General features: G+C 44.7%; 1 protein-coding gene across 4 annotated transcripts in view; it reads right to left on the bottom strand.

The window, feature by feature from the left end:
* The window catches only part of MALRD1 (MAM and LDL receptor class A domain containing 1), a 407,541-nt gene that overhangs the window by 146,819 nt on the left and 240,283 nt on the right, over positions 1 to 20,439 (bottom strand). The window lies entirely within an intron of this gene.

Below are 20,439 nucleotides of genomic sequence, written 5' to 3'. Positions count from 1 at the left end.
GATGCGCACATACCCCCGTCACGATATTCATGGCCAGGCGTATTCTGTGCCTGTGGCGCAAAACAGTCCTGGCCACAGGAGCATGATGGGGCATGCACATGGCCGGGCATGTGTGACAAATAGTGACTAACCCAATGTACCGTGCCGTCCAGCTGTGGACCGGATTGGCCTGGGGAGATGCCGAGGGACTGAACGGCCCTGAAGGGGGCTGGAGGAAGTAAGTAAGTATAGATCCTGAGGCAGCATTCGTCTCAGGTACACTTTAAAACGCAGAGAGTGTGGATTCTAAGCTGTGAAAGTCTGATGCAATCTTAAAAATAAAGGTATAAAACTGAAAAAAAAGAGACTTTTCTAAATTACTGTTGTTCTATTTATCATCTGTTCTACACTTACAATTCATTATCTCATGACTTTATTTTCACTTCAGGCTCGCTGTAAAGGAAAACGACGGTGGTATTTTTAGAGAGATTTGCTTTTTTTTTGTTTTGCAATAGATTTTGTATACGTTTTTGTTTTGCGATTTTGTGTGTGCAGACAAACATGAATTGCACTGAACTAAATGCCTTAAAGCAAATTAACTTGAAAAATGCTCACAAAATCTCTGTTCAAAGCACTTTTAAAGCGATTCACGATTTTTCCTATACCTTGCATTGAAGCTCAGTCGCCCAGAAAATGATGCTCACGTGAGAACACTCAGATAGGATTTCATGACACAAGCGCTTTGACAGCGCTTTCAGAAAAGTAAAAAAACTCAAAATGCTCATAGTGTGATCCAGTCTTCATTGTTTCTTGGCTATTTAGCTCTTCAGAAAATGGGACTGATGTCAACAACCTGATGGTTTAGAGAAGCTCCTTTGCATCGATAACAACTACATTTTTTAAACTCTTCCTATACTGGAAAACAGAAAGGGACTTCACATACTTTCTTAGTAGGGCTAGTATAATAGGTGTATATGTTTATCTCATCATGTCACATTTCACTTTAGGTGCACTGTAAGGAAAATAATGAGATGGTGCCAGCTTAGAAGTTTGCCTGCCATATTACACCACAACCCCGGTATCCGGCAACAGAGGGGATCGCCTGATGTCGGATAGGGATGCTCATTCGGATTCCGAGGAAATGTTCACAAGATTCGGTTTAATAAACCCTGAAAATTCGGCGGATTTTTACTGTAATGTAAAATGCAGAAAATCTGCATCTGCCTATTTTCTGCATTTTACATTACAGTAAAAATCCGCCGACTTTAGCGGTTAATAGCAAAGCCCCCGTAAGTCCTAGAAACACCAATTTTCAGGGTTTATTAAACAGAATCTTCTGAACAAGATGCAAAAAAAAGTTTTCAAAAGACCTTATAGTTTTTGAGAAAATCGATGTTAAAGTCGGGCGGAATTTCTGCGATTATCGGCGGAAATTCCGCATTGGAATGCGGAAATTGGTAGCGGAAAGCTGAATCGGTAATCGGTACATGACGGAATGCGGATTTACAGCGGAATCGGAAATTGGCATCAGGGATGAGCAGAGACTACGCCAGTGCGAATTTACGCATCGTAGTTCGCATCTACACATCGTAGTTCGTAGACGAAGTCTCAAAACTACGCTTACGTTTTTACGCGTAGCGAAGTACCGTTACGCGTAGTTTACGCCCCTACGCGTAGTTCTCATGTGTATTGCGAAGTAAACTACGAATGCGTTATTCGCGTCTATTTTTCCGCATACGATTGTATACATACAAAATAACGCATTGGAAAGGGGAATGTACGCATAGAAGAGTTACATTTTTATGCATAATGGCATAAGCGTCCGCATGTACTACGCTATGCACTACGCATAATTGCGTATTTTAACGCGTAGTCTACGAAATGCATATGAAGCAAATAATTGATTTTGAAGCGGTAGGTTGGCGAAGCGTAATTGCGTAAAACTACACGTAGTTCCAGCGTAGCGAAGTTGGCTGACTACGACCATCCCTGATTGGCATTCCGACCATCCCTAATGTCGGATACAGGTGCTTGCCGGTTACTTAAGCAACCGGCCGAAATAGTGCAAACCTCCCCCCATAGATATTTACCGAGGCTCCAGCGATGTGTAGCAGCCTTCCTGTATCTCCCTGCAGGCTCCTGCGACTTACCAGTTTCCCCTGTGCACGGAAGCTGAAGTGTCAGCTGACCCGCATCAGGTCATGTGACACGCCGCCTTCCGTACACAGGCACTGAAAGCTTCTAGGAGCCCGCAAGGAGGTACAGGGAGACTGCCAGACTGGAGGCTCAGTAAGTATTAAAGAGACACTGAAGCAAAAAAAAAAATGTATGATATAATGAACTGGTTGTATAGTACAGATAATTAATAGAACATTAGTAGCAAAGAAAATATTCTCATATTTTTATTTTCAGTTATATAGTTTTTTTTATAACATTGCATCATTCTCTAATATTTGTAGTTTACACACTACTCGGCATTCTAAATGATTTCACAGAGCAGGCCAGTGAACTATTGACCTGTCCTCTGCAGGAGAAAAAAACAATATAGTGACTGACAGTTGAGATAACAAGCTTCAGAAGACAGAGCTCTCTGACACTTTGAAAGTTGTGGAGCTCAATGGCTCTTTTGCATGGATAACAACTGGAGTTTCTTAACTCTTCCTGTACTGGAAACAATATTAGACTTATGTCTCTGCTCCTAATGTTTTATTTCTTAGCTGTACTACACATACAAATCATTATATCACAATTTTTCTTTTTTTGCTTCAGTGGGCTCGATTCACAAAGCGGTGCTAACCCAGTTAGAGACTTTAGGCATGATAACCATTGCACCACACTGCTGAAAAGCCAGTTTAGGTGTGATAAGTTTAGGCATGATAAGTTTAGGTGTGATAAGTTTAGATAAGTTTAGATCGCTTGCAAAGTCCCGCACACAAAGCAGCGCCATTAAACTTTATACGAAGTGCACCAGACTTTGCTAGCGTAAAACTTTTGATCAGCTGTGCACTGCGGTGCTAACCCAGTTGGCGCTTAAACTTATCATGCCTAAACTTATCACACCTAAACTTATCATGCCTAAACTGAGTTTAGGCATGATAAAGGGCTTTTCACCAGCGTGCTAACTGTTAGCACCGCTTTGTGAATCAGGCCCAGTGTCTCTTTAAAGCCTACAAGCACCCATAGACTGTGCACAAAAGAGGTCCCCATTATCCCCCAGGCATGCCGGTTAGTTGAGACTTCCGGTTGCCTGAATTCCGGTTAACGGGGACTTTGTTGTATCTATGTTTTATTTAATGGTCATGCTAGTCTGTGATGCTTTATAGTTTAACCCATTCGCGTTCCGTCGTTTTCACTTGAGAAATGTTCACCTCTCATTCATTAGCCTATAACTTTATCACTACTTATCACAATGAACTGATCTATATCTTGTTTTTTCCGCCACCAATTAGGCTTTCTTTGGGGGGTACATTTTGCTAAGAGCCACTTTACTGTAAATGCATTTTAACAGGAAGAATAAGAAAAAAACGGAAAAAAATTATTATTTCTCAGTTTTCAGCCATTATAGTTTTAAAATAATACATGCCTCCATAATTAAAACTCACGTATTGTATTTGCCCATATGTCCCGGTCATTACACCGTTAAAATTATGTCCCTATCACAATGTATGGCGACAATATTTTATTTGGAAATAAAGGTGCATTTTTTCCATTTTGCATCTATCACTATTTACAAGTTTAAAATAATAAAAATATAGAAATATTTCATCTTTACATTGATATTTAAAAAGTTTAGACCCTTAGGTAAATATTTACATTTTTTTTATTGTAATGTTTTTGTTTTTTTTATATTAAACATTTTATTTGGGTAGTTTTGGGAGGGTGGGAGGTAAACAATATGTTTATGATGTAAATGTGTGTTGATTTTCATTTTTTTTTACTTTTAGTTGTAGTATTACTTTTTGGCCACAAGATGGCGGCCATGAGTTTGTTTACATGACATCACTCTAAGCGTAACACACGCTTAGAGCAACGCATGGGGGAGGTAACAGCCAGAAAAGGCGCAGCTTCCGAGAGAAGCTGTCGATTTTTCAGCGGGGGAGAGGAATCAGTGATCGGGCTCCATAGCCCGATTCACTGATTGCCTGGCTAACGAACCGCGGGCCGGGAGTGCACGCGCACGGGTGTGATCGGCCGTGGGAGCGCGCGGGAGCACGCGGTAGCGTGCATGGTTCCTGGACGTAGTTTCTAGGTCCAGGAACCAAAATAGGTTAATGATGGATTAAACTCTGACATAACATTCAGAAAAAAACATGTTTTACTATTTTATATTACCCATACAGTTTGCTTTTGAGCACAAATATTATTGTCTGCTTACAAATTACAAGTTCCCCAAGTGCAGTTTATCTGCACTGAAAGCTTCCATTGCATTTTTTTTTTTTGGGCATAGATGCTGTATTTACATATTACAATGCAACCAGTGAGAATGTCTTCTCCTGTGCACACTTTTGGCTTGTATTCACCCGACACACTGCTAACAGTATTTGTATTATCACGTTTGTTTTCTTATCAGCTACTATTGTAATCACTTCCTGAAGTTCGTGCTAAGCTTCCCACTGAAGAAGAAAGTGCTGTGTTTAACTGTTTGAATGCTGTTCTACTGCTGATGTTTTGTTGCTGTAATGAATCTTTTAGAGCAAAGAAGAAATGCGAAGTTTCATACTATTTTAAATTGGAATTCATTCAATGTAAACAGAATTTGTTTTGCCTGATCAGTCATCAGTGATACACACATTACAAATTCTGCCAGGGTTTGCAAACTTTTAACAGCATCCCCGCATGTACAGGCCATTCCTACAGGGAGCTCCAGTGTAGCTTCATTCAAAGCCAGTATCTTCTTCTGCTGTGCTTCATACTAATGAATCGTTATGTCTTGTGTCTCTGCCCTGTGCATTCTCCTCTCCCCGGAGCTACTATTGTCAGATGGTTCCTAATGGCTGCTCCTCACTGCATGTTCCTCTCTCTGCCGTTTATTAGATCAGAGCCCCCAAAGATTTCATTACTATTAGTCTTGTTCTGCTACACTTCCGTGGATTAACGACCCAAGGGAGAATAGATGGTGGTCTGGCTCGATAACATTCCCGGGTAGAAACACCTTTCTGAGCAGAACAGAGAGAGAGGAATATGTTTGCAGATTGTTGTTGCTTAGGCTATGCACGTAGCAGACATGCCACCAACACCGTGCATGCGTTACATCTCCTGTGCTATAAAAAAGCCTGTTTCCAGCAAAAACATGTTTTTGTTCATTTTGGATAGACTGGGTGATATGTTTTCTCAGGTTGCTCCTGCTATCTGTGTCCCTCTGGCCCTGGCCTTAATATGAACCTTGGAGGTCCCAGGAGGCAGGAGATAAAGGTCAACAATATAAATGTGAGTTCAGGTTCTAACTCTTCCACGATGTACAAAGATGAGTTTTATCTATTCCTGTTTCTGTTCCTGCTAGATAGATTTACTAGGCTTCCTGTCAGCAGAGGGGTAGCTAGGCTTTTCAGGGCCCGGGGACAAAGAAAGTTTTTGCCCCCCCCCCCCCCTTCTGGACAAATTGGGCATTGCCATGCATCAGAATGTAGGTGTGGTCATGGGTGGAGTCAAATGTACAAATGCTGTTTAGATAGCCTGATGTGCCTCCCTTCCCCGTTTAGATGGCCAAATGTGCCCCCTTTAGGTAGCCAGATGTGCCCCCTTTCCCCTCATTTAGATAGCCAGATGTACCCCCTATAGTTAGCCACATGTGTCTCCTGGTTCTGCTGCTGTTACCACTTCTGCACTCCTTGGCAGAGGGAGGGAGAGAAGCAGGGGCACTTCGGGCAGCCAGCGAGCTGCCACTAACTCACTTGGAGGTGTGGTGGCCATTCTCTGTGTGCCCTTACAGTGCTGCGCCTGGGGATATGTGTACCCACTTGCCCACCCATAGCTACGCCTCTGCCTGTTAGGAACACAAAAATGAATAAAACCCAAAGAATCAAGGAAAGATTTCTGGGAAGGCCACAAAGGCCAGGGTCTTGGGCGGCTGCAGCCCAAGGGGCACCTTTACATGAAAGAGGGGTTACTACATATTAAGGAGGAAGCTGAAGATGAGGAGCAACACATAAAAAAAGGAAATGGATCCTCAAGGGAGCTGTTCATGAAAGAGAGGGGCTGCTGTACTTAGATGATACACATGGAAGAGGGGGCTGCAGATGAAAGAGAGGGTCTGCTGTACTTGGATGATACACATGGAAGAGGGGGCTGCACATGGCATGGGAGGGGGGTGCTGTACTTGGATGATACACATGGAAGAGGGGGTTGCACATGGAATGGGAAGGGCAGCTGTACTTGGATGATACACATTTTTGCATCTGGATGATGTTCGCAAGAGGTTGGGATTCCTTCCTTTGGGGGGCAACTGTGGACAGCTCCCCCAGGAGGTGGCCATGCTTGGGAGGGCTGTCTGCACTAACCTCCCTGGGGTGCAATTGTAGCGTTTCTGGGCAACAAGTGTGCTTGGGGCATTGCTTGTGCTGCCCCCCCCCCCCCCTTTCCTGGTGGTACAGTAAGCCTACACACGCCACCCCTGTTAATGTGTAAACATTTTTATGTGTATTGACTCCTCTTGGTGACAAGAAGAGGCATTATAGTTGGTTCCAGATTTGCATATACTAATGTGCCTTTAAATTTGCTGATAGGCTTTTCTGCAGCCATTATAAGCCAGGTGCTGTTTGGTCATGAGCACACACCATGCCACTCTTTTGTAAAAGCTAAATACCCTAAACCTTAGGCCTCTTTCACATGGTCAGCTGACAATGCCAGACTTCTCCTGTGGATCTGCTAGATGCTTACAAGTGTTTGGAACTGGCAGTCCGTCCTCTTCATGTGTGTCTGAGCAGGTGGCAGCAGTCTGCTAGATGCAACATGAGATGGGTTTCTGCTGCAGAATGACAGCAACATGTGTGAACTGCTGACACACATTTGGTTACAAACATGCCTTTGGTTGCATTAAATAACAATCAAATTGTTCTCCAGCCGATCACTGGCTAAATTGATTGGTGACTGTGAGTCTGTGAAGCTCAGCCATCTGTGTGAAAGAGCCCTAAAATGGCATGAAGCTTTACAAGTTTATTTATTGTCACTACATGTAATTGTTTAAATTACGAGTAAGTGGAACATCTGTACAGCCTCGGTCTTGCATTGTTGGCCGAGGGATCAATCGGGTACCCTACTCTCACACAGAGCTTCCCTGGTGGTGCCTAACCTTAACTCCCCAAAGTGATGCCTAACCTTAACACCCCCCCCCCCCCCGGTGGGCACCTAACCTTAACCCCTCCCAGGTGGTGCCTTACCTTAACCCCCCTGGATGTGCCTAGCCTTAACCCCCATTGGTGGGCACCTAACCTTAACCCCTCCCAGGTGGTGCCTAACCTTAACCCCGCCCCCAGCGGTGCCTAACCTTAACCCCCATTGGTGGGCACCTAACCTTAACCCTGTGGCCAACTGACCTTACCTAACCTCAGTCTCATTTTATCTCTGAGCTAATTTGGGCACCAGCTAAATAGCGGGCACCATGGTTACCCGCTATGCAAACTGCAGTTACTATTAGCTCAGTTCATATAGCAGGTGGCCCCGGTAACCACCATTTAGCAGGGGCCCAAAGTTGTTTGGCTACTTTTAGCTGTTATGCAAACAGAAGCTGAGGCTAAGGAGAAAGAAAAAGTACATTTACTATAAATATATAGATATATCTCACTCTAAGCAATAATGGGATTTGGCAGTGCTGCCGTACGCCCATCTGATTAATGGGAAATGTGATTTTAAGGATAAGTCCGCTTTGAATGCTTATTTTGACACTGGAGATGCGGAAGGACAGGGTGTTATCGGCACAGAGTGATAGATCCATCGTTGCCTAAAAGGAAGCTGTATCCTGTTTACCAGTCCGGAGACGAAGATCCCTTGTCAAGACAAGGTCATGTCAAGGCAGGTTGAGTGGAAAATGACGGATGGCAGCAGATAGCAGACAGCAGGGAGGGTGCCTCCTGTCAGGCAATAGGTCTTACGGACACAAATACAAACATCCTGGCTGAGTTTATTGATCAGTTCACAGAGTTTTTGCATTCTGGGCTCGGCGTGTTCCGTCTCATAACTGGACTGAGGCCTCTTCAGCTGATGTGACGCCCACTGAATCGTCAAGCAAAGCCGGAGGAGTCCTCTGTGTTCTTTGACCGGTCAGCATTAAATCAAGCATGTGGAATATTAAGCATCAAAGTCTAATATCCCTGCGAGCGGCAATCAATGGTGACACAAATAGGATCATTTAATTTACTGGAGGGGGTGTACCTCGTGTCTGACGGTGACTCGACTGCACAAGTTGCATCCAGAAAGCATCAGCCAATCTTAAAGGGGCCTTAGAGTCCTATTATTATCAGGACTATGATGATTGCTATCTAGTCAGTAATATTTTCCTTCCACCCTGTATCATGTGGCATATCTAGAGTGGCACATTTATTCTTTTTGAACGGGACATGCAGGCTGCCTACTTATTTTCTTATTATGCTGCCTAGGTTTTATTTGGGGGAAATTCTGCTGTTTCGTTACATTTTTTGGGGGGGACATGCTCCCTCATTGTAATTTGTGGGCCATGTATATACTGACCTATTGTCCTACTTCAATCTTATGCTGGGAATGAACAATTCGTTTTTTTGACAGATAGATGGCTTGATAGATCATTTCTGACAGGTCCAATGTGATTTCGGTCATCTTTCTGATCGCTTTAATACAAATCAATTAGAAAACGATGGAAAATCATATCAGACCTATCGGAAATTATCAATCGAGCCATCTTTCTGCTGAAAAAAACTCAGCTTGTATTCCCAGTCTTACAGTCAATGCTTAAAGGGAAGGTTCAGGGACTATCCCCAAAAAATAAAAATCCCCATCCACTTACCTGGGGCTTCCTCCAGCCCGTGGCAGGCAGGAGGTGCCCTCTGCGCCGCTCCGCAGACTTCCGGTGGTCTCTGGTGGCACGCCCGACCTGGCCAGGCTGGCGGCCAGGTCGGGCTCCTTGTGTGCTCCAAAATGCGCCTCACGGCGGCGCGCTGACGTCATCGGACGTCCTCCGGGCTGTACTGCGCAGGCTCAGTAGTTCTGAGCCTGCGTAGTACAGCCCGGAGGACGTCCGATGACGTCAGTGCGCCGCCGTGTGGTGCATTTTGGAGCGCACAAGGAGCCCGACCTGGGCGCCGGCCTGGCCAGGTCGGGCGCGCCACCAGAGACCACCGGGAGTCTGCGGAGCGGCGCAGAGGGCACCTCCTGCCTGCCACGGGCTGGAGGAAGCCCCAGGTAAGTGGATGGGGATTTTTATTTTTTTGGGATAGTCCCTGAACCTTCCCTTTAATGTCTACTTGGAGACAACCAATTCAAGTTGAGACTATACATTACGGTGGTCTGAAACTTAGCATTTCTTTTTTGCTATAAAAGATTATTTACAGCATAAAATCTACTACCACAAAAAAAAAAAAAACTGTCAGCAGAACAGCATTCAAACAGTTAAACACAACACTTACTTTTTCAATGGAAAGCTCCCTGCAGTATTATCCACAGAGGTAATAGCATTATCTTTTGTTTACACTCCTCTGTTGCTACAATAAGTATACATTCCTGGCAGTGCTGAAACTCCATCTAATATGTGTGCAGATCAGAGAGAGCTCAGAAGTTATAACTGGGTATATTACAATATATAAATACAGCAGCTATGAATAAAATGCAATGGCAGCTTTCAGAGCAAATAAATTGTACTTTGGAAACGTGTAAATTGTAAATGAATAATAATACTTGTGCACAAAAGCAAATATAACATAACTGTATGGGTTATAAAAAGTAGAAAAACACATTTGTGTTGTGTTGATGCCATTTTAAGGCTGGGAGCACACAATTTTTAAAAATATATTTTCATGTAAATTAACTTTTTAATAGTAATGGAAAAGTTGAAAAATGGAAATTAGCATAAAAATGAAAACAGAAAGAGCAAGAAAAATGTTCGGAAAAAAGCACAAATGCAGATTCGTGCATCGGAAAATTACTGTATTTTTTGGACTATAAGACTCACTTTTTCTCCCCCAAAAGTGAGCAAAAAAAGTCACTGCGTCTTATAGTCCAAATGCAGGGAGTTCCTGACTTGTGAACGCCGGCCAATACCAACCTCCAACCTGCCGCAATGTTTGGGACTCCCTGTACTGTGCCCATGCAGAGGAGGACACGGGGACACAAAAGGAAGGAGCATAGAGGAGGGCACAAGAGGGACACAAAGGGGCATAGAGGAGAACACAAGAAGGACAGAGGCAAACAAATGCGGGACACAGGAGGACACAAGGGGGACAGAGGAAGACACAGGGAGACACAAGAGGTACAATGAGGCATGTGGTGCAAAGGGGGCATAATCCACAAGATGCTCCTTCCCCATGGATGCACCAGGTTTAGTATATATTTTTCCCTTCGTTTTTTCCTCTAAACCTAGGTGTGTCTTATCGTCAAGAGCGTCTTATAGTCCTACAAATAGGTACCCTATGTGCAGAGGAAGGCATAGCACGTGTGAAAGGCCCCTTAAAGAATGATATTGGAACTTGGCGGCTTCGAAATGCTGAGAAGTTCCCACCTTAGCCTCTGTACTATTTGGCTTTATATATTTTCATGAGAAAAGTATTTAAGCCACAAATGCTGGAATTTAGCTGCAAAGGCCAAGAATTGGAGCCAAGAGACAGACTCCCAACCAGACTGTGCAGAGCAAACAGCTCTCCCTGTCCACATTGTTATGCTTTCAGAGCACAGAAAACCGAACTACATAACATAATACAATCACTGGGAGGGTTTGTGCATACAGTGCTGTTAACAACTGACTTCAGATGATGAACTTATTGTGCAAAAACAGCTGTGTGTGGCTAACTAAACCACGTGCGACCTAAAATGTATTCCACCAACGGAACTACATTCAGATCAGCATAACACAAATATTTGATAGTATGCCCAATAAATTATTTTGAAAGGAAAAAAAAATTACAAATCTATGAAAAATGCTCTGTTGGAGTTTGAAAACAGCGATTCAGATCTAGGTTTAGACTGATGACACTGGAGTCTTGTAAAGCGTTTTATAAAAGAAAAATAAGGAAACATGTTTTTGCTAAACAGAACTACTTGGATGTTAGCCATACGGAGAAAAAGTCACCCTGGAAGATTTATGAAAAGAAGTGGAAGGGAAACTGAGCAAATGCTTAAAGTAACCAATCAGAATCCTTGATCTGGGATCTACTCCAATTTTGCAACCATTACGACAAAAAAATGAAAAAAGGACTGTAGCAATAGAAAAAAAGTTAGTAGGAAGTATAGTACTGTCTATCCCTCACTAGATGGCAGTGTTGGAAGGCAGGATAGATAGCAGAGGGCTTCTGCTATCAATTCCTGTATAGCTCAAAGTCACGTGATCTCATGATCAAGTGTTCGCACAGGCTTTCCAAGTATACAAGTTCATTTATGGAGTTCAATCAATACAGTAAAATACAGTATCAAAAAAACAACAAAACACACACACACACATCAAAAATGCATAGAAAAAACACATTCCTCAGCTTCTCCATCGAGATACATAATGATACATAATTTGCAAAAGCAAATGCATATTTGCATGAGCAATATCTCGTGATTAGCCGATTGGGCCAAATTTGCAAAGCCAGATTTATCAGGTTCTACTTGGTTGATGCACACATTTTTTCTTTGTTGTAATCAGTATTGCATTTCTATCCTTTGGAGGCAGGTGGTGAATGGCTTGTTCTAGGAGGTGAGAGCCCTGGAGCTGGCTGTTTGAGCCTGTCCTCCCCCATCCTCTGGAGTGTTGCGTGAGAGCTATCCCTGAGCCCTACAAGCTTGGGGGGCCCATGCTACACTCCTTTCCAATGTGTCGCGCCCAGGTCATGCACATGCAGCAGAACGCAATGGACGTTAAGGTGAGTGCCTGTTTTTAATTTTGGGAGGTGAGTGCGGGCGGCTCTTCCCAGCGCTGGCCATGCTGGGGGGGTCGCCTGCACCTCCCAGCCTCCCCTCCGGAGTGCCGCTGTGTTGATTCCAGGCAGTGAGAGCGCCTGGGACCCCGCAGCCCCCCGGTTGTATGGGGGCTTTGGGAAGCCTCTTCGTGGCGCTCCTGGGTAGTGCTATTGTAGCATGAACTAATTCCCGCAGGGCGACCACTTTGCAGCATTGGTTTTGGACCCTGCATAAGATGGCATGCGAAAGCAAATGCATATTTGCATGAGCAATGTCTCGTGAATAGCCAATTAGGCCAAATTTGCAAAGCCAGATTTATCAGGTTCTACTTGGTTGATGCACACATTTTTTCTTTGTTGTAATCAATAATGTGCGTTTTACATGTGTTTTTGAAAATTATGCAGCAAGTTGTGCGTTTTCAGATGCACATTTTAAAACGCACATATATGTATTTTTACATGCAGCCTCTAGACTTTCATTATTGTAGAAAACGCTAACATTTCTGCCTAGTGTGCCACTAGCCGCAGAGTATTTCCTACACAGCCTTGATATTGATATAGAGTCTTTAGCCCATTATACAATTTTGCCTTGGAGTAATTTATCATGAATATTATCTGTATTATGGATTTGTATAGCCCCAGCATCTTCCTACAGTGCCTTTATTTTGCTAGATTGATTGGTTTAATGTACAGAAAGTGTGCCTCAGTTTTGCCTCAGAGAAAACTGGCCGTAAAAGTGACTGTGCCAGCACATTGCTGCATATTATGAGGCACAGCCTTTCATTAGTGCTCCAAATCTCCTGGGCCTGTTAACAGTATGCTGACCTCGAGGGAATATTTATTTTACAAATGTAAAGTTCACTTTCAGATGTAGTAACCTATATAGCGGTGTAAGCAACATTTGTGAACAAACTAGTTCTTGCTGTTGCATCTCCAGATACCAAACCAACCGCAATCTCAGATCTGCAAACAAGCTTCTTTTATCCTCTTCTACAATTACCGCCTCACATTCACGTGTACAAGACTTCTCACGTGCCTCACCCCTCCTCTGGAATGCCCTTCCACAGCACATCCGCCACTCTCCCACCTTTGAAATCTTTAAACGCTCCCTCAAAACCCACCTTTTCCGACAAGCATATTCTCAAGATTAGGCCATGCACCCACTAAATAACCTAATTAAGCACTGCCTGTACATATACTGTATACTTCCCCCACCTCTTGTTTCCACCCCATTCCTTTAGATTGTAAGCTCGCAAGTGCAGGGCTCTCACCCTTTTGTATCATGAAATGTTATTAATTTAATTGCTTGTACTCTGTTAGACATTTATACAGTTTAGTCATCATGTTAAATCAAATTTTAATCAGCAGTGCTGTATTTTGTATCAGTGTTCATATTTGATGTATATCATTGTCTGTATCATTATGTATCCCTTTTTTGTTTTCTTACATTGTACAGCACCACGGAGTATGTTGGCGCTTTATAAATAAATAATAATAATAATAATAATATTAAAGGGACTCCGAGCTCTGTTTAAAAATAAAATTTGAACTTACCTGGGGCTTTCTCCATCCCAGCCCTGGTCGGGACGTCCCACGCCGGCCTCCTGGCTCTTCTCCCGGCGGCTGTCCGCATAGCGCGGACAGGCCGGGCCCCCGGGCGACACTGGCGAGTGTCGGGGCTTCTTCTTCCTTATACGTCACGAATGACGTCACACGCCGGCCGCCGCGCGTCATGACGGCGGCCGGCGTGACAGCACGGCGCATGCGCGATTAAACCGCGCATGCGCCGTGCTGTCACGCCGGCCGCCGTCATGACGCGCGGCGGCCGGCGTGTGACGTCATTCGTGACGTATAAGGAAGAAGAAGCCCCGACACTCGCCAGTGTCGCCCGGGGGCCCGGCCTGTCCGCGCTATGCGGACAGCCGCCGGGAGAAGAGCCAGGAGGCCGGCGTGGGACGTCCCGACCAGGGCTGGGATGGAGAAAGCCCCAGGTAAGTTCAAATTTTATTTTTAAACAGAGCTCGGAGTCCCTTTAATAATAATAGTTTATTTTATGTAAACCCAGTTCAGCAAAACATGGTGGCCCATATGCAATACACTTTTTCTCCTGAGTAACAATATCTCCTAGGAGATATTTTTCATCTTCTCTTTAAATTAACTTTTCAGCATTTTTCAATCGAAAAAGTACCCAAAAGTTGGTGAAAAAGTTCTATCAAAATTATTTGAAAGGATACCCGGGGTGACATGATGAGATAGACATGTGTATGTACAGTGCCTAGCACACACATAACTAGGCTGTGTTCTTTTTTTTTCTTTCTCTGCCTGAAAGAGTTAAACAACAGGTGTGTAAGTGGCTGACTCAGGCCTGACTCAGACAGGAAGTGACTACAGTGTGACCCTCACTGATAAGAAATTACAACTATAAAACACTTTCCAAGCAGAAAATAGCTTCTGAGAGCAGGAAAGAGCTAAAAAGGGTCAACAGCTCACAGATTTTAGCTCTGGCGTACTTCAATGAATGTGTCATTGAACAAAAACAATAAAACAGTAAAAATGTAAAAAGTAGAGTATCTTAAAAAGTCATTTTTAGGAGAAGGAAGATAGATACAATCATTTATTGCATTAGTTTAATTTTGCCTCGGGGGTCCTTTAAGTATTTTTCTCGCTGGTGGCCTAAAAGGCATTTTATGGCATGGTGTCAAAATAGGAGAAAAGTCAGGAGAAAAAGTGAATCGCATATGGGTCAGTGGCCCATATGCAATTAATTTTTTCACCAGAGTTATCTCCTAAGCGATAATTTTCATCTTCTCATTAACCTTCCTGGCGGTAACCCCGATAAGCCGCGCAGGAGGTTTTCTCAGGCCCTGCTGGGCCAATTTGCGTAATTTTTTTTTTTGCTGAACGCAGCTAGCGCTGCGTCAGCACACCGATCGCCGCCGCCCCGCGCCGATTCGCCGCTATCCGCGCCGCCGCAGAGCCCCCCCCCTAGACCCCTGCACTGCCTGGCCTATCAGCGCCAGGCAGCGCTAAGGGGTGGATCGGGACTCCCTTAGACGTCACGACGTCTTTGAACGGGATTTCCTGATCGCCTATCGCCGGAGGCGATTGGAGGGGCTGGGGGGATATTATGTAGCGAGCCCTAGGCTCAGCTCGTCCATTACCGCCGGAGGCTGGCGCTCAGGCCCTGCCGGGCGGATTGTAATCAAATAAAAAGGAGCACACGCAGCCGGCACTTTGCCAGCCGCGTGTGCTACCTTAACGCCGCCGCAGCGCGGCGATCCGCCGCGTGCAGCGGCGAAAGAGGGTTCCCCAGTCGCCTGAGCCCAGCGCAGCCGGACCAAACAGTTCCGGCCAGCGCTGAGGGCTGGATCGGAGGCGGCTGACGTCAGGACGTCGGCTGACGTCCATGATGTCACTCCGCTCGTCGCCATGGCGACGAGGAAAGCATAACAAGAAGGGCCGCTCATCGCGGCCTTTCCTGTTACTTCTGATCGCCGGACGCGATCAGAAGTACGCATTAGTAGCGCCCTCTAGTGGGCTTTCAAGCAGCCAACTTTTAGTTGGCTGCATGCAATAGTTTTTCTTTTATTAAAAAAAAAAAAACGTCCGGTCGCCAGCCTGGCGATCTTAATAGAACGTCAGGCTGGTTAAAATAAAACTGTGGGATATCTAAAAAAGTCATTTTTAGGAGAAGAATGAGAGGTATCATGGCCTATATGCAATTCACTTTATCTCCTGAGTTTTCTCCTAGGAGATAATTTTTCATCTTCTATTTAAAATAACTTTTTAGCACTTTTCAACTAAAAAGTACCAAAAAGTAGGTGAAAAAGTACTATCAACATTATTCTGAGCATTTTCTTACTTGCTGGTGGCTAAAAAGGCATTTTGTGACAAGCTGTGAAAATATCACAAAAAAAGTGAATTGCTTATGGGGATTGGGCTCTTATTTTATTCATTTTTTCTCCAAGTTAACATTTTTGCACCTTATCAATAAAGGCCTTGATTCACTAACCAGCGCTAAGCAGAGTTAGGTGATTTGCGCCCACACATCGCGCACAGTAGCGTGCACAGCGGTGCGACCGGAAATAGAGCGTGGTGCTCCGATAACGTCGCACCTGATGCCCTGTAAACGTCGCACCTGGTGCTCCGAAAATGGCGCATCGAGTGCTCCGAAAAGGCGCATTGATGTGCCGTTTCGGGGGCACACCATGAGCCGTTTTCGGTGCACCGGGTGCGACGTTTACAGGGCAGCGGGGGCGACGTTATCGTTGCACTGCGCTCTATTTCCGGCGCAGTGCACGCTGCTGTGCGCGATGTAGCTTTGCACGGCTATTCATGCCCGCAAAGCTACTTTCCGGGCATTAAGTGGCTTTTCACTCCGGCGCTAACACTTAGCGCTGGTTAGTGAATCAAGCCCAAAATGTACTATAAGTCACCAGCAAACAAAAAAGCTACTTTTGGGATTTTTTAAATTGCACAGTGCTGAAGAGTTATTTTAAATGTAAGATAAAAACTATCTTGGTGCGGTGCAATTTGGAACAGTCTGGTATAGTGCGGTATAGCGATGGTGCAACCCAAGAAAAATTAAATAATGAATAAATAATGATATATAAATACAAAATAATGTGGCACTTCCGGGATTACCGCAGAAGTCGCGGAGTAATGCCCTTCTGTGTTACCTGGAGCACTTCTGTCGCATTGTAGGCAGTGCATTACTTTGAGAGAGTACCGCAACACAACGCATTATGTGTAAAAGGGCCCTGAGAAAAACTTGTTGTTGTTTTTTGGGTAAAGATAGAAACTACAAATATTTTTCCCACTGATTACTGATTGTCCAATCCAGTTAGTCTTTATAAGGTTCTCCTTTAAAGCGGATCCGAGATGAAAAACTAATTATAACAAGTACGTTGTCTATATATCTTATCTAAAGTTTACACAGCAAATCTAGCAGCAAACAGCTTCAACCGTTTATGATTATTTATTCCTGTGATACAATGAGAGCGGCCATATTCTGTTTGTCACATTACACACAGGCAAGCTGCTGTGCATCTCCAGCCCTCAGCCTGTGAAAACTTCACTCCTCTCTCCTCTTCCCTCCTCCCCTCTGCCTCTGCAATCTCTGGCTAGTAACCTCCTCCTGCCCAGACTGAGCTCCCATAAGCCCTTGCTACTAAGGCTCAGAGTGCCAAGGCTCTCTAAAAAGCTGTGGGCGAGGCGTGTTTAGTTTATAGGGAATTAGAGTATTAAAACAAAACAAAACAAGTATTTGGCTTGAGGAATGCCCTATAAACTGTGAGAGATCGCGGAAAAGCCACCGCGTGCGCTGACAGCGGGGCGGCGGATTCCGCGTCCAGCGCGGCAGTTTGCACGCGGAAGCGTGCGTCTGGTAACATGGCTGATCGCATGTCTGGGTCGGCTGGGATCTCCAGTGCACCTGGATGGAGAGCTACGCGCGCGCGTGCCAGAAGTCAGGACCTTTATACCAGCAGCAGATGTATCAGCTGATCAGGACGATCAGCTGATTCCTGCTGGACTCCTGATTGGCTGAGTGGTTCGGGCGGGGCGGCAGAGTCCAGCAACTATATATACTGCTTGCTTGCCAGTTGCTGGTTGTCTGCCATTGCGAACACTTACGTGAAAGCATTCAGACCATAGTCAGATCCTACAGTGTGTTTGAACCAGGAGGACCTGGGAATTCACACTGAGCCAGATTACTTTTGTTTATCATTGTATTATTATTCAGACTAGTTCCAGGGTGTAGAGACCAAGGACCTCACACCCAAGACTAGGGAACTGTGTTATCTTTGTGTTATGCTCCAGACTAGTTCCAGGGTGTAGAGACCAAGGACCTCGCACTCAAGACTAGGGAACTGTGTTATCTTTGTGTTATGCTCCAGACTAGTTCCAGGGTGCTGAGACCACGGACCTCGCGCCCAAGACTAGGGACCACTGTATTGTCATTTGTGTTATACTCCAGACTAGTTCCAGGGTGCTGAGACCACGGACCTCGCACCCAAGACTAGGCATTGTTTGATATCTGTTACATGCTTGACTATCCCTCTCCTTGAGAGATTAGTCTCCAGACCTGCTTGTGACGCCCATCTTCCAGGGGTCACTAGCCACAGGGTCTTCTTGCTATTCAGCCTGGGGCCCCACCCCCTTGGGTGTCTCAGGCTGCTGCAAGATCCCTGCACTTCCAAAGGGAGATATTTCTCATACTGCCAAGGACCACCTGCTCCTCGGGTAGTCCTCACTCAAAGTTATTACTGTTGCACCAAGCACTCACACTATATAGGTGTCCAGAGGTTAGTGATATATCTGTATTATTGGTGATTCTGCAGATCATCCATAATCAGGTGTATATCTGCATTCTTGGTGATACTGCAGATCACCAATAATCGGATTCTCTCTGTGTGCTGACACCGATCGTTACATAAACTATATGAAAGGAACACAATTATGCAATGAGTAAAAGTTTATCTCGGATCCACTTTAAATAGGAACTCGTTGAATCAGGGGCACCATCAAAGATTGAAATACACAAAAAGCAGTTGAAAAGGGAGGTATTGGTAGACTTATCTCCAGGTAGGAAGACACAATAGGTCTAATTTGAAAAAAGGCTGTATTTTCATCATAAAAAACTACAAACAGTAGAAAGCAATAAATTATTGCGCATACACACCCTTACCAGTGATGATGTCATGCAGCCATTCATAAAGGGGAGAGGGGGAGGGGCATTTTACAGTGGTTCACCATGCCAGCAGTAGGGATGCCGACACCTCTGATGAATTTAGGAATGAAAATTAGGGGTGAGGTAAGTTTTACGATGGGCAAATATTGACAAAATCCTTCTTAAATGAATATCGTAAAATTCAGCATTTTTATAATGCAATTCCAGCGGCGTTCCCCTAGCAATTGGTCAAGTAGAGGTAAGGGAAGAGATTCACACCGTAGAGCGTGGCCCATATAGTTCTGGGTGCTCAGACCAATGGTAACTGCATAACCACTAGTTCAGAAGAGTAAATGGTTGGCACGCCAATCAAAAGTTAACAGTCTATTGCTGCATATTAACCACTTCAGGACCACAGGCTAACACCTCCCTAGTGTCCAGGCTATTTTTTACAAATTAGTGCTCTGCAGCTTTAACTGCTCGCTGCAGAGCCATACCATGCAGCACACAAATGAATCTACCCCCACTTTTTTGCCCACCAACAGAGCTTTCTGTTGGTGGACTCTGATTGCTGCTGGGATGTTTATTTGTTTTTTTTATTTGTTTGTATTTTTTTTAATAAATTTCCTTTTTTTTTTAATTATTTCCCTCCCACCTCCCTCCCCCCGCCAGCTAATGACACTGATTGGCCTATGAGAGCCGATCGCTCTTGAGCCTCTCTAGGGGACAGCCAAGTGACAGGGCTGTCCCCAGTACAGCACTGCTGTAGATTGTAGCTCTGTACAATGTAAATAGACGTGGTTTTTCCATCTACAAGACAAGACAAGACAAATAACATTTATATTGCGCTTTTCTCCTTGCGGACTCAAAGCGCCAGAGCAGAGCAGCAGCCACTAGGGCGCGCTCTATTGGCAGTAGCAGTGTAAGGGAGACTTGCCAAAGGTCTCCTACTGAATTAGTGCTGGCCTACTGAACAGGCAGAGCCGACATTCGAACCCTGGTCTCCTGTGTCAGAGGCAGAGCCCTTAACCATTACACCATCAGCCAACTGTCTCCTAGCTGATGGTAGACTGAAGATGGAGCGGTTTTGCCGTCTAACAGTCTCCTAGCCGCTGGTAGACTGAAGATGGAGTGGTTTTGCCGTCTAACAGTCTCCTAGCCGCTGGTAGACTGAAGATGTAGCGGTTTTGCTGTCTAACAGTCTCCTAGCTGCTGGTAGACTGAAGATGGAGTGGAGCTTCGTCACTCAAGCGGGGATGCGGGCATGTGCGTTCCCCAGCAAAACACGCTCCCAGCAGTTCTCACCAATTGGCGTTGCGCGGTCCTGGGACTGCCACCTTGCAACCGCCAATTGGCGATAGGCGGTTGGAAGGAGGTTAAAATATTTCAATATTTCCAGATAATGATGTGTCTCTCTCTCAAGGACAATAATGCCAAAGCAAATGTGCACGCCTGGAGAGAAAACTTAAAGGGGCAGTTTAGTGAAAATTATTATTTACCATTAATCACATATCAGTTATTTAAAATAAAGAGCATAGGTTTCTCCACAGACCTTGTGTTAAAAAAAGTAGATGATATCACTTAATTCTGCTTTCCAAAGAGCTGAGCTCCTTAATTACCATACCATGCGATGGACTTCACTGATACCAGGCGCTGCAGCTGATTTATAACGGATGACTTACGCACTACGGAGAGCGGTGCTGTTCTCTGTAACTAGCTAAGTAAATAAAC

The sequence above is a fragment of the Hyperolius riggenbachi genome, chromosome 5 (assembly GCF_040937935.1).
Source record: "Hyperolius riggenbachi isolate aHypRig1 chromosome 5, aHypRig1.pri, whole genome shotgun sequence".
Classification (NCBI taxonomy): domain Eukaryota; kingdom Metazoa; phylum Chordata; class Amphibia; order Anura; family Hyperoliidae; genus Hyperolius; species Hyperolius riggenbachi.
Note: the sequence above shows the minus strand (reverse complement) of the source record. Positions and strands in the feature narration are given on the sequence as shown.